The 14,371-nt window shown below is 43.9% G+C and overlaps 1 non-coding gene across 1 annotated transcript; it reads left to right on the top strand.

Annotated features, from left to right (window-relative positions):
* Positions 1–12,212: 12,212 nt before the first annotated feature.
* Positions 12,213–12,286, top strand: TRNAI-UAU. The gene has a single exon. It is a non-coding gene; the product is annotated as a tRNA-Ile (tRNA).
* The last annotated feature ends 2,085 nt before the right edge of the window (positions 12,287–14,371 follow it).

Raw genomic sequence — 14,371 nt, 5'->3', positions numbered from 1 at the left:
ACAACACCTTCAAGTTTCGTACCTTGGTCACCTTTGTACCTTTTTGATGTGGGCAACGTTGGCGTAGAATTCCTTGACCAAGTGCTCATTGACATCTATGCAGTTAGACAAAAAAGTGCGCCCAACCAACTCTTTCCCTAAACTGCCTCCTCACATTGGGGTTGTGAGGTAGCAAGTCTCTATCTACGAAACTCCTCTCCGGGATCAACTTTCTCACAGGCCACCATTCCCGGAATTTATGGTACGATACTTCACTGACGAACCGGTCTTGCCACACCTCCGGATTCCTAGTTCTAGCAATACCCCCCACCTGTGGTTCACCTCCTTCTCCTACTTCTTCTTCTCATCCTACTTCCTCAATGCCTCCTACTGCACCCTCTCCAGATAATGAAGCTGTGGGAGAGGTGGAGTATTCCCCACTACCTTCACCTGAGCCCTCAGACGACCCAGAAGAAATATTCACTGACGCTTGGGCAGTGGGGGATGCTGGAGGTGTGTCTCTTAGCCTATACCTCTCCGGCCAGTCAGGGATGTGTGTTGGTACTGAGTCTGAAGATATCTCCCGGGAAGGCTCGTACTCACTCCCCGAGGACTGGGAAGCAGCTCTATCAGCAGCTTTTATCAACTTTCTTGTCCTTTTAATATTTTCCCGGACTTGGGGAGTGAGTTTTATCATTTTCTGCTTCCCTCCCCGGGAGAATTCTCCTCTGCCCGGTTGTTTAGTAACTTTACCTCGTTGTTTCACCATTGTCTGCAAACACAGTTCAATTGAACTTGTTAGTATTGGTTGCAGCAGTTAAGAACAGAGTTGCAGAATCAGGAAAGAAAAATTGCAGAAATGTTGCCGAAGTCACACAGTACGGACCGCACAAAATCAACCGCGGTCCGCACAGAGTGGGGTTCAGACTACCCACTCTCTGTATTTAGGCAGTGCGGACCACACAAAATGTAGTGCGGCCGCACTAGGGCCACTGCGGTCCGCACAAAATGTAGTGCGCCGCAGTCCCTGAGGTTCAGCATTCAGACATTCATCAATGTGGTCCGCACAAAATGGTACTGCGGACCGCACATGGGCACCGTGGATCGCACAAGAACGACTGCGGTCCGCATTGAGTTTCCAGTTGTGGCACTAAATTAGGGTTTCATATATTTTGATTTTTGGGTCCAATTTTTCACCTAATTAGTGTCCCTACATGTTGCCCAGTTATTTTAACTACCTATGTCTATTTTAATCAAAAGATTAACTACCCTAACCTAATCTATGGAAGAAAATACGAGAAGAAGAGAATGGAAAGCAAGAAAAACAAAAATTAAAAGAAATTAACAAAAGATAACAATTAAATGGAATGTAATGATACCAGATGTGAGATGAAATGAAGCTAATCAGTTCCAAAAAATCAATTACGAGCAAAGAAGGTGATGAACAGTGCTTTACTAAGTCTGAGAATCAACAGTTCGAAAAGTGTAAACGTTGGGCCTCAGGGACTATATATAGAAAGCCCTGGGGCCCAGCTTACCTACCCTAGTGCGGACCGCACAAAATGGACCGCGGTCCACACTGCACAATAATTTCCAAGTCTGAGAAGGCAACACACTGCGGTCCGCACAAAATGTACTGCGGCCGTTGTGGTCCACCGCGGACCGCACAAAATGTAGTGCGGCCGCAATGGTAAACTTCAGAGAGTGTTATTTTCACCCTTCCTTCAGTGGGGTCCGCACTAAATGTAGTGCGGCCGCATTGGAAACTTCAGAGACCTGATCATTTTATCCACTATGTCATGCACTGCATCAACACAATCCTGTAACATCTCACAACCAGTTAGCCCAAAAATCAATCCTATACTACAATGAAAATTAAATAAAAACAAGAAGATAAACACATGGGTTGCCTCCCATGAAGCGCCTGATTTAACGTCGCGGCACGACGCATGTTACCATCCAATCATTTGAAATGAACAAGAGTCACCACATTGCTATCATCAAACTTTCCCAAGTAGTGCTTGACCCTGTGACCATTAACCCGGAAAATCTCCCCATTTTTGTTCTTCAAATCAAGGGCACCAAATGGGGTCACAAACACTACTTCAAATGGTCCACTCCACTTTGACTTTAGCTTTCTCGGAAACAACCGTAATCGAGAGTTGAACAAGAGCACCAAATCACCTACTCTAAACTCCTTGCCACGAGCATATTTGTCATGAAGGTACCTCATCTTGTCCTTGTACAAGGACGAACTGGAGTAGGCATGGAAACAGAATTCATCAAGTTCATTGAGTTGCTCAACACGGAGATTTGCAGCCACATCCCAATCAAGGTTCAACTTTCTCAAGGCCCACATGGCCTTATGCTCTAACTCAACTGGTAAATGGCAAGCTTTCTAGAACACCAATCGATACGGAGACATACCAATCGGAGTTTTGTAAGCAGTACTATACGCCCATAGAGCATCATCCAACTTCTTAGACCAATCGATCCTGTTTGCATTGACTGCTTTGGACAGAATATTCTTGATTTCCCTGTTGGACACTTCAACCTGGCCACTTGCTTGGGATGATAAGGAGTAGACACTTTGTGGTTGACACCATACTTGGCAAGCAAGGTGTCAAAAGCTCTATTGCAAAAATGTGATCCTCCATCACTTATAATTGCACGAGGAGTGCTGAACCTTACGGAAATGCTCTTCTTTAAAAATGCAACCACACTCCTAGCTTCATTGTTGGGCAAAGGCACAACCTCGACCCATTTGAGACATAATCAACCGCTACAAGAATGTAGGTGTTTCCGCACGGGCTTACAAATGGGCCCATAAAATCGATACCCCATACATCAATGATATCCACTTCGAGAATGGTGTTTAGAGGCATCTCATCTTTCTTAGAAATACCGCCCGCTCTTTGACATTGATCACACCTTTTTACGAGATCACTTGCATCTTTGAACAAGGTTGGCCAATAAAAACCACAACTCAGAACTTTTGAAGCTGTCCTCGCCCCTCCATGATGGCCACCATAGGGGGAGGAATGACAATCCTCTAGGATGCGAGATTGCTCCTCCTCAGGCACACACCTCCGGATCACTCCGTCGGTGCAAATATTGAATAGGTATGGCTCATCCCAATAGAAGTTCAAACTATCCCGTTTGAGCTTCTTCCTTTGGTTAGAAGAGAGCTCACACGGGATAATGCCAGTCACAAGGAAATTAGCAATATCTGCAAACCATGGAATATCACTCATCGACACAAAAAGTAGCTGCTCATCGGGAAATGCATCATTGATCTCTAGGCCATCACAAGGCCGTCCTTCCTCCTCTAAGCGTGACAAATGATCCGCCACTTGGTTTTCACTACCTTTCCAGTCCACAATCTCCAAATCAAACTCTTGAAGTAATAAGACACATCGCATCAGTCTAGCTTTGGTGTCTTTCTTTGTCATCAAGTATCTAAGAGCTGCATGATCGGTGTGCACTATGACTTTGGCTCCCATAAGATATGGCCAAAATTTTTCCATTGCGAACACAATAGCCAACAATTCTTTCTCAGTCACCGTGTAGTTCCTTTGAGCTTCATTCATTGTCTTGCTCGCATAGTACACCGGATGAAACATTTTGTTCACTCTTTGACCCAAAACTGCCCCAACCGCAACATCACTCACGTCGCACATGAGCTCGAAAGGCAAGCTCCAATTGGGTGCGGTAATGATCGGGGTGGTGATTAACTTTTGCTTGAGAAGTTCAAAGGCTTGCATACATCCCTCATCAAACACGAACTTTGCATCTTTTTCTAGCAGCTTGCACAAAGGATTCACTACCTTTGAAAAGTCCTTGATAAACCGCCGGTAGAACCCTGCATGCCCAAGAAAACTTTTAACCCCCTTGACAGAAGTGGGGGGAGGAAGTCTTGAAATCACCTCAATTTTTGCTTTGTCAAACTCAATACCGCTCTTTGAAATTTTATGACCCAAAAGTATGCCCTCCTCAACCATGAAGTGGCATTTTTCCCAATTTAGCACAAGATTGGTGTCTTCACATCGGGCCAACACTCTATCCAAATTGTTCAAACACTCATCGAATGAATCACCCACAACACTGAAGTCGTCCATGAACACCTCCAAAATATCTTCCACCATATCGGTGAAAATGGCCATCATACACAGTTGGAATGTTGCCGGTGCATTGCACAGCCCAAAGGGCATCCGAGAGAAAGCAAATGTGTCATATGGACAAGTAAAGGTTGTCTTCTCCTGATCCTCGGGAGCTATCAAAATTTGATTGTACCTTGAATAACCATCCAAGAAACAATAGAAGGCACGCCCAGCAAGACGATCAAGCATTTGGTCAAGGAAAGGCAATGGGAAGTGATCCTTGCGGGTCACCTTGTTCAGCTTGCGGTAGTCCATGCACACCCTCCATCCGGTCACTGTCCGGGTAGGAATAAGCTCATTATTAGCATTGGTCACCACAGACATACCACCCTTCTTCGGCACACACTGCACCGGTGAAGTCCATGAGCTGTCAAAGATAGGATACACCACGCTGGCATCTAACCACTTGATCACCTCCTTTTTCACAACTTCTTGCATTGCCTCGTTCAGCCTCCTTTGATGTTCCAAGGAGGGTTTTGCATCATCTTCCAGAATAATCTTGTGCATACAGAATGCGGGGCTTATTCCTCGAATATCAGCTAAAGTCCATCCAATTGCCTTTTTCCGCTTTTTAAGCACCGCCAATGTGGCATCTACCTGCCTGTTAGTAAGACAAGAGGAAAGAATAACGGGTAAAGTTGAATTAGGGCCTAAGAATTCATACATGAAGTGTGGAGGCACTGGCTTCAACTCCAACACCGGAGGTTTCTCAATTGAAGGCTTTGTTGGAGGGGTCTTTCTATTTTCAAGATCCAAAGAGAGTTTCCTAGGCTCATAAGAATAAGAGCCCATTCCATGTAAAGCATTCACGCACTTCACTCGACCCTCATCATCATATTCAACAATACGGCCTCCAAAGGGTCCTCCACATTGATCATTGCACTGGTATCATCAATTATCACAGCCGTAAGAAGATCCACAAATGAACTACTTCTGTACAATTGAGCTGCTTCATTGACTTGCACACATGAAAAATGACCTTTTCATCACCCACCATGAAAGTGAGTTCCCCTGCTTCCACATCCACTAGAGCCTTCCCCGTAGCAAGGAAAGGTCTCCCTAATATGATCGGGACCTCATAATCTACCTCACAATCCAAGATCACAAAATCAGCTGGCAAGATAAATTTGTCCACCCGGACGAGCACATCATCAACAATACCCAATGGTCGCTTCATTGATCTGTCTGCCATTTGCATTCGCGTGGAAGTTGGCCTCGGAGGCCCAATACCCAAAGTCTTGAAAACTGAGTAGGGCATTATGTTGATGTTTGCCCCTAGATCACATAAAGCTTTAACAAAGTCTGCACTCCCTATAGTGCAAGGGATAGTGAAAGCACCGGGATCCTCTAACTTCGGAGCCATTGAATGTACTATAACACTAACTTGGTGGGTCATCTTGATAGTTTCACAGTCCATGGATCTTTTCTTTGTCACCAAATCTTTCATGAATTTAGCATAGCCAGGCATCTGCTCTAAAGCCTCTACCAAAGGAACATTAATGGATAAGCTCTTCATCATGTCAATAAACTTTTTGAATTGATTCTCATTTTTCTGCTTGGCTAGCCTCTGAGGATAAGGAGGGGGTGGCCTAGGCAAGGGTGCCTTGGCTTTTGGCACAACCGGCTCCGGCATGTCTATTACGTGCTCCCTAGACGGGTTCACATCACTTTGTGTTTCCACCTCGGCATCTTGAATATTGATCCTCACTTCTTGATTCACGTTCTCATCAACCACATTCTCAACCACCAAAGGAACTTCATCTTCTTGCAACTCAACTTCATCACCAAAAACTTGCTTTTGTTTAGAGGCATTCACATCACCGCCTCTTCCACTCCGTGTAGTTACTGCCATAACATGATTGTTCCCTCCCTTTGGGTTCACTACCGTATCACTTGGTAGAGCCCCCTTAGGGCTAGTATTCAGAGACTGTGAGATTTGGCCTAGCTGGAACTCCAAATTCCTAATTGAAGTGTGAGAAGCCAATTGCGCATCGGAGTCAGCATCCTTTTTCATCATCTGTTCAAACATCATTTCAATTTTACCCATTTCATTGTTGGAAGAACTAGGACCCTGTGATGGAAAAGGTGGTGGGTTGCTCGGTTGTTGGTACATTGGGGGCCTTTGAAAGCCTTGCCCCTAATTTCCTTGGTTATTGTTCCATCCACCCTGGTTGTTGTTGTTTCCACCCTAATTGTTGTTGTTGCCCCAGTTTCCCCGATTGTTCCGATTGTTATTTTGATTGCCCCAATTGTTGTTCCCTTGTTGTTGATTGTTTCAATTATTGTTGCCTTGTTGTTGGTTACCCCAATTGCCCTGGGATCTCCACTGTTGTTGTTGGTTAGATGAATTTCCTCTTTGACCTTAGTAATTATTCACATATTGCACCTCTTCGTTCTGCCCATCATAGCAATCATCTTGGAATCCACCATAATCACTGTCAAATTGATCCGAATTCCCTTGGTTCTGTTGACCTCTCTGTCTTCTATTGTTCACAAGCATGTTAACACCCTCCATAGCATTTACTTGGCGAGGATTCTGAACTTGTTGCAACTGCGCCTTTGCTAATTAGTTCATTGTTGTTGTAAGTTCTGCTATAGCCTGACCATGGTCATGTAGTTCTTTGTGCAAATGAGTGACCGTGGGGTCACCCTGTGGTACATTGGCTCTACTTTGCCAAGCGGAGGATGTGTCAGCCATTTCATCAAGAATAGCACAAGCTTCATTCGTAAGGCAGCTTCATGAAATTACCCCGAGCCAATTGATTCACTATGGATTGATTCGTTGTATTCATGCCCCGATAGAAGGTCTGTTGTATCATTGACTCTGTCATATCATTGTTGGGGCATTCTTTCACCATAGTTCTATATCGCACCCAAATCTCGTGCAATGGTTCAGTAGGCTCCTGCTTGAAGGCTAAGATCTCATCCCGTAGTGCTGCCATGTGCCCTGGTGAGAAAAATTTGGCATATGAACTTATCCGTCAACTCATCCCAAGTTGTGATGGAATGGTTGGGAAGTCGCTCAAGCCAATCCAATGCTTTCCCTCTAAGTGAGAATGGGAAAAGCCTCAATCGAAGTGTATCCTAGGACACATTGGTTTGCTTGCTCCCCCAACAGGTATCTACGAACCCCTTGATATGTTTGTGAGCATTCTGAGTGGCAGCGCCCGTGAAGTACCCACGCTGCTCTAATAATGTCAACATCACGTTGGTTATTTGAAAATTGCCCACCCGGATCCGGGGCAGAACAATTGCACTCGCATAGCCTTGGTTGGGAAGAACTCTGGGAGCCACTCTTGGAGGTGGCGGAGGAGGGTGTGGAATATTGTCATTTGCATTGGCTTGGCGGCCTCTACGTTGTCCTTGAGGTACAAGAGGCACCTCTTTATCTCCATTGTCATCTACCTCCTCCCCCGCATTCACGTTCCCAAGAGGGTCATTAGCATTTAATGCCATTTTGTACCTGATGTATTGACACAAACAAATTAGTAAGAAACAAGGAAAGAAGAACAAAACACAAATCTATCTAGATAGATAGCCAAATCCGTTAGCTCCCCGACAACGGCGCCAAAAAGTGATCGTGGCCTACTCCGCACTACTAATTAAGTAGCTAGAGAGGGTCAGAGCAACTTTTACCCGATTTAGGGTCGGGATCGATATCCACAGAGAGCTAGAATTTGGAATCGAGTATCTATCTAGTGTAGAGTTGCGTATGTGTTCCAAATTACACTTCTAATCATTTTTTGGGTTTTTGTTTAATTTCTAATTTTATCAACTACTATGCTAATTTAAACTAGAATAAGCTAAGAATGAGATAACACTGGTTGTTCAAATGGTTAAAAGGCACTAGGATAGTGACTTCCGCCTAGGTGGTCAATTGACGGGTACTTGAGTCTAAGGCACGCTTGACATATTTGGGGAGTATGATATAACCGTTGCACGACTTTACCCACTCTACACCTCTCGGTGGTTCAAGTGATTTTGCCCGAATTGACTTTCTCAAGACCAATTGGGTATGCAAATTTGCACAAGCAACTAGGGTTCAAGTCGGGTATTACTCTCTCGAGGTTTAACCCTTTAATTGGGGCTATCAATCTCATGAGTACGCCCCAATTCCTTGTTGGACCAATTTCGGAGACTTAGGCTCTCTTTCTCAAGAAGAGCCCAAGTCAACTAAACACAAACTAGTGTTTGCAACCACTAATTCAACAATTAAACATGAAATTTGCCCAAATATCAAACACCCATAGTCAATCTAGCCCTAAAATACAAGACCCATCAATTACCCACACTAGAGTTGAGCCACAACCCTAGCTTATGGGTCTAGCTACTCATATTTAAAGAAGAAAAGCAAGAAATAGATGAAGAACAATTCATATTAATTAATTACTAAGATAAAATAGAAGATTCAATGTTGAAATGAAGATAGAATTGCCCAAAATAGCTAAGAAAACCGAAGTCACGAGCACAGCTACCAGTCAAATCTATCTGCTTTACCTAAAAATAGAAAAGAAGCTGTTTATACTAAGCTGACAATTCTGGACAAAAATGCCCCTGCGGGGTTAGTTTGGACCGCACAAAATGGACTGCGGTCCGTACTAGGGCTTTGGACTTGACAAAACTGCTCTCTGAACTTGGGCACCACGGACCGCAGAGAATGGACTGCGGCCGCGGAGGCTTCTAGCGCGGTCCGCATAAAATGGACCACAGACCGCACTGGCTTGCCACTTGGAATTTGCAGCTCTCTGATTCTTCTCTCTGCGGACCGCAGAGGATGGACTGCGGCCGTGTTGATCTCAATACGAACCGCACAAAATCCTAATGCAGCCACACTGCCTCTTTTCCTGAAAAATCAACCTCTCTGAATATCCTTGTGCGGACCGCACAGAATGGTGTGCGGCCGTATTGGGACTGTTCTGCCTGAGCTTTGTCTTGTCTTGGTACTTGTGCAAGTTTCACTCCTTTTGAGCTGATCTTTGACATCTTGTCACTTTGTTGATCAAACCTGCAATCAAGCACAACTTGTGAGCCTTTTGGGACTATTTTGTACGAATTTCCAATCAAAACATAAGCAAGAAGGAGTATAAAATGCATCAAAGTCCCTAGTTATCAGCACTCCTCCAGAAACCCCTAAGCATCCTCCGATGCTAGACCACTGAATGTAGGAGGCTGGTACTTCTTGAACCTCTCAAGCCTCCTTTGCTCCTCCTCTGAAGCTACTGCCCTATCCTCGGGCTGAACTGGGGCTATATGCGGTATGGGTATAATCTCTGGGACCTGATCAACCTGCACTCGCTGCTCAAGAGTGCAGGCGGCGGGAGTCTGTTCTCCTCCCCTGGCCTGAGATGTAGCTGCATCAAGGGGAATCAACCCTGCCTGAGCTAAAGTGGTGTACATGCTCATGAACTGGGCAAGGGTCTCCTGAAGAGCTGGAGTAGTAGTAGCAGTAGGCGTATCAGGCGCCTGGGCCCTGGCTGGATCTTCTGGTAGCTCCTCTGTGGTAGCTCGCGCGGGTGCTCTGGCTGCACCACATGCGCGTCCTCAGCCTCTACTCTGGCCCCGACCTCTAACGGCTCTAGCAGGGGGCGCGGGTGTCTGGTCATCTCCGATGGCACGTGTCCTCACCATCTGTGAGAGAATTGAAGATAGAGGTTTAGACTTTTGATATCAAAAATCTGGCACCACAAGGAAATCAAATGAAGGGGAATTTTCCTAACAGTTACATAGCCTCCCGTAGATAAGTACAGACATCTCCGTACCGATCCGCGAGACTCTAATAAACCGATTTGTGATTCATGACTCCTATGAACCTAGAGCTATGATACCAACTTGTCACGACCCAAGTTCTCCCTCCGTGAACTATCGTGATGGCACCTAGTCTCTACAACTAGGTAAGCCTAACAAATTGCGAAAAAAGGAAACAAAGATACGAAACTAGCAATTTACGGGTAACAAAATAAAAAAATTTAAAATGCCGCTCGACATATACAATATCACTCTCTCAAACTGAACCTAACACTCCCAAAACCCGGAATCTCATGAACCACAAGCTAAAGAAATTACATAGTGTTCTAACTCCAGAAGTCTAGACAAAAGAAAATACAAGAAGTCTATAGCTAAATGGAGAATAGAGAGGGACTTCTAGGTGCGGACGCGGCGGATATACCTCGAAGTCTCTAGGTCGCCTCGCCTCATGGATAGTATTACTGAGCAGAAGAACCTGGATCTACACACGAAAAACATGTGCAAGAAAGGGCATGAGTATACCACGACGGTACCTAGTAAGTGCCAAGCCTAACCTCAGTCGAGTAGTGACGAGGAAGGTCAGGGCCTACTGGTTATATATGTAACAAGGTAAAACAGTATAAAACGTAACAGTATAATTAAAGATGCTAACAGTCAAATAAAGATGAAATCTCAGAAAGGAAATAAATCAGCAAACAGAGATAGCAGCAGAGGATCTCCCAGGATAACGTCCCATAGAATACAATCTGGAGCAAAATGAAGATAATGTATTGGCAAGAGTGTTAGAGCATAAAGAAGCTATCATATCTCATTTAAGTTGGGCCAGCCTCTTTCTGGGATTCCATACCCTGGGACTTTATGTTCATAATGATGTCATGCTTGCCTTTGGCACTCCGGAGAAGCAAATCTTGATTGAACCTATATTTGCTCAATGGATACAATCCGCTCATGGTAAAACTTCATATGGGTTCGATGTACTTTTATCTTCAACGAGTGGTCCAGCATTCAATGCGGGTCGAAGCATCTGGTTGCCGGGTTGGTTAAATGCTGTTAATGAAAATAGTAATCCATTATTTTTAACAATAGGTCCTGGAGACTTTTTGGTTCATCATGCTATTGCTCTTGGTTTACATACAACTACATTGATCTTAGTAAAAGGTGCTTTAGATGCACGTGGTTCCAAGTTAATGCCAGATAAAAAGGATTTCGGTTATAGTTTTCCGTGCGATGGCCCAGGACGAGGCGGTACTTGTGATATTTCGGCATGGGACGCGTTTTATTTGGCAGTTTTTTGGATGTTAAATACTATTGGATGGGTTACTTTTTATTGGCATTGGAAGCACATCACATTATGGCAGGGTAACGTTTCACAGTTTAATGAATCTTCCACTTATTTGATGGGCTGGTTAAGGGATTATTTATGGTTAAACTCTTCACAACTTATCAACGGATATAATCCTTTTGGTATGAATAGTTTATCGGTTTGGGCATGGATGTTCTTATTTGGACATCTTGTTTGGGCTACTGGATTTATGTTCTTAATTTCTTGGCGTGGATATTGGCAGGAATTGATTGAAACTTTAGCATGGGCTCATGAACGCACACCTTTGGCCAATTTGATTCGCTGGAGAGATAAACCAGTGGCCCTTTCCATTGTACAAGCAAGATTGGTTGGATTAGCTCACTTTTCTGTAGGTTATATATTCACTTATGCGGCTTTCTTGATTGCCTCTACGTCGGGCAAATTTGGTTAATATTTTTAATGTGTGTATCCACGATAATCTCATTTCTTTCGACGGAGAGGGGGTCCACCTTCTTCTATTTCTACATCTAGGATTCGACTTGTATCATGGATACTAATAGGAATTCAACCATTATGGCAAGGAAAAGTTTGATTCAGAGGGAGAAGAAGAGGCAAAAATTGGAACAGAAATATCATTCGATTTGTCGATCCTCAAAGAACGAAATAAGCAAGGTTCCGTCGTTGAGTGACAAATGGGAAATTTATGGAAAGTTACAATCCCCACCACGGAATAGTGCACCTACACGCCTTCATCGACGTTGTTTTTTGACCGGAAGGCCGAGAGCTAACTATCGAGACTTTGGACTATCCGGACACATACTTCGTGAAATAGTTCATGCATGTTTGTTGCCAGGAGCAACCAGATCAAGTTGGTAAGGATTAACGCTTCATTTCTATTTCTATGGTCAATGATCATAGAAGCCCCTTTACCATTCTGTATAAATGGGCTATTCTATTTGTACAGATAGGGTGGAGGGGCGCATTTAATCCTTGTTTATCTATTAGTTTTCAGTTCTTATCTTCGGCGCGGGGTAGAGCAGTTTGGTAGCTCGCAAGGCTTATAACCTTGAGGTCACGGGTTCAAATCCTGTCTCCGCAACATCTTGTTTTGCCAAACTATTTTAGGGTTGACTCTGTTAACTAGTAATTAATTCCTGCCTTTCGCTTATATTTGAAGGAGAGCTTTGTAACTTTTTCTATAAAATTCTCTCTAGCTCGAAGAATTAGTTTGATTCTCCCTATAAAAATAGTTAAGGAAAAAGGGGCGCTTTTGTTAAAGGACTCACTATTGTAGAGAAGATCTCCTTGGCTCACGAGGTGGCTTTAAGTGATAGGGGATTTTTACCTAAAGACAACATAGGAGGGAGGGGGGTCAAAAGAAAGTCAGGATATGGCAAAAGCATCTTTTTGGATCGAATGGGCTTTTGTGATAAATGGCGGAATTTGATACATGGATGTTTATGTAATGAAGACTTTGGAGTGCTTGTGGATGGTGTGCCACATGGGTACTTTCCAGCTTCTCGAGGGCTGCGACAAGGGTTCCAAACCTAGCCTGTTGATTTTAGCTGAAGAAGTGCTAAGCCGGGACTTGGTATCATTGAAAATGATAACATCTTACCATGCTTCGAGATCGTGCCCAGCACTCTCCTACTTTCTCTTTGATAACGATGTTCTAATATTATATAATAGCCATAAACGGAATCTTAAGAAGCAGAAAATCTTTCTGGAAAGAAGTAAGAAGCTGATTGTAATGTTGTAATGGCCAAAAGGTCAATTTCGATAAGAGCNCGGGCACGCCTCCTATGCTTATCACTCACCTACGCTCTTGCAGCATGCCCCCTTCGGGCAATACGGTGTAATACGCGAAGCAGCTGAGCCATAGCTCTTCGATCGCTATATTCTTGCGATAGCGAAGGCGTGGTTCATCCTCTAAGAGAGAGTAGATGCGAAGGTTCGGATCGAAGATCTTCGCGAGACAGCCCCGGGGCACCATAGCATGTCGGGAATAAGGGGGACATAGTGAACGTAACCACTCCCTTGGTTGGGGGCTGTGACTCCCCTATCCTTTCAATTTTTTGATTCCCAGGTCTTTTTTATTATCACTGTTGGAATATTTTTGTTGACGACTTGGTCAGGGCGGTTCACAATTTCTTTGCTGAAGGCGCTGTTAAGCCCTAAGTTTGAATTCCAATTTAATTGCCCTTATTCCGAAAGTCTAAAGTCCTTCCAATTTTCACCAATTCCGACCTACCTTTATTTATGGGATATTTGAAGGAGAGCTTTGTAACTTTTTCTATAAAATTCTCTCTAGCTCGAAGAATTAGTTTGATTCTCCCTATAAAAATAGTTAAGGAAAAAGGGGCGCTTTTGTTAAAGGACTCACTATTGTAGAGAAGATCTCCTTGGCTCACGAGGTGGCTTTAAGTGATAGGGGATTTTAACCTAAAGACAACATAGGAGGGAGGGGGGTCAAAAGAAAGTCAGGATATGGCAAAAGCATCTTTTTGGATCGAATGGGCTTTTGTGATAAATGGCGGAATTTGATACATGGATGTTTATGTAATGAAGACTTTGGAGTGCTTGTGGATGGTGTGCCACATGGGTACTTTCCAGCTTCTCGAGGGCTGCGACAAGGGTTCCAAACCTAGCCTGTTGATTTTAGCTGAAGAAGTGCTAAGCCGGGACTTGGTATCATTGAAAATGATAACATCTTACCATGCTTCGAGATCGTGCCCAGCACTCTCCTACTTTCTCTTTGATAACGATGTTCTAATATTATATAATAGCCATAAACGGAATCTTAAGAAGCAGAAAATCTTTCTGGAAAGAAGTAAGAAGCTGATTGTAATGTTGTAATGGCCAAAAGGTCAATTTCGATAAGAGCCAGTGCTTCCTCTCGAACAGAGCTCCTCGCAGAAATTCCAGATCATTGAAGAGGAATCAAAAAAAAAATGGTAGTTTTCCTATCAAGTACCTGGATGTTTTCTTGTCCCTCAAGAGAATAAAGAGAGAACCTTCCTCTACTGGAGAAAATGAAAAAGAGAATCTCAGATTGGAAAAGAAAATTGTTGTCCTCCGGAGGTCGACTAAGGCTTATTAAACATGTTCTAGTCTTCCTATGCACATGTGAAAGTTTTTTCCTGAATTAGCCGGCCCACACTTCGGCTACTAATAATGGGATAAG

The sequence above is a fragment of the Nicotiana attenuata genome, unplaced genomic scaffold (genome assembly GCF_001879085.1).
Source record: "Nicotiana attenuata strain UT unplaced genomic scaffold, NIATTr2, whole genome shotgun sequence".
Taxonomy (NCBI): Eukaryota; Viridiplantae; Streptophyta; class Magnoliopsida; order Solanales; family Solanaceae; genus Nicotiana; species Nicotiana attenuata.
Note: the sequence above shows the minus strand (reverse complement) of the source record. Positions and strands in the feature narration are given on the sequence as shown.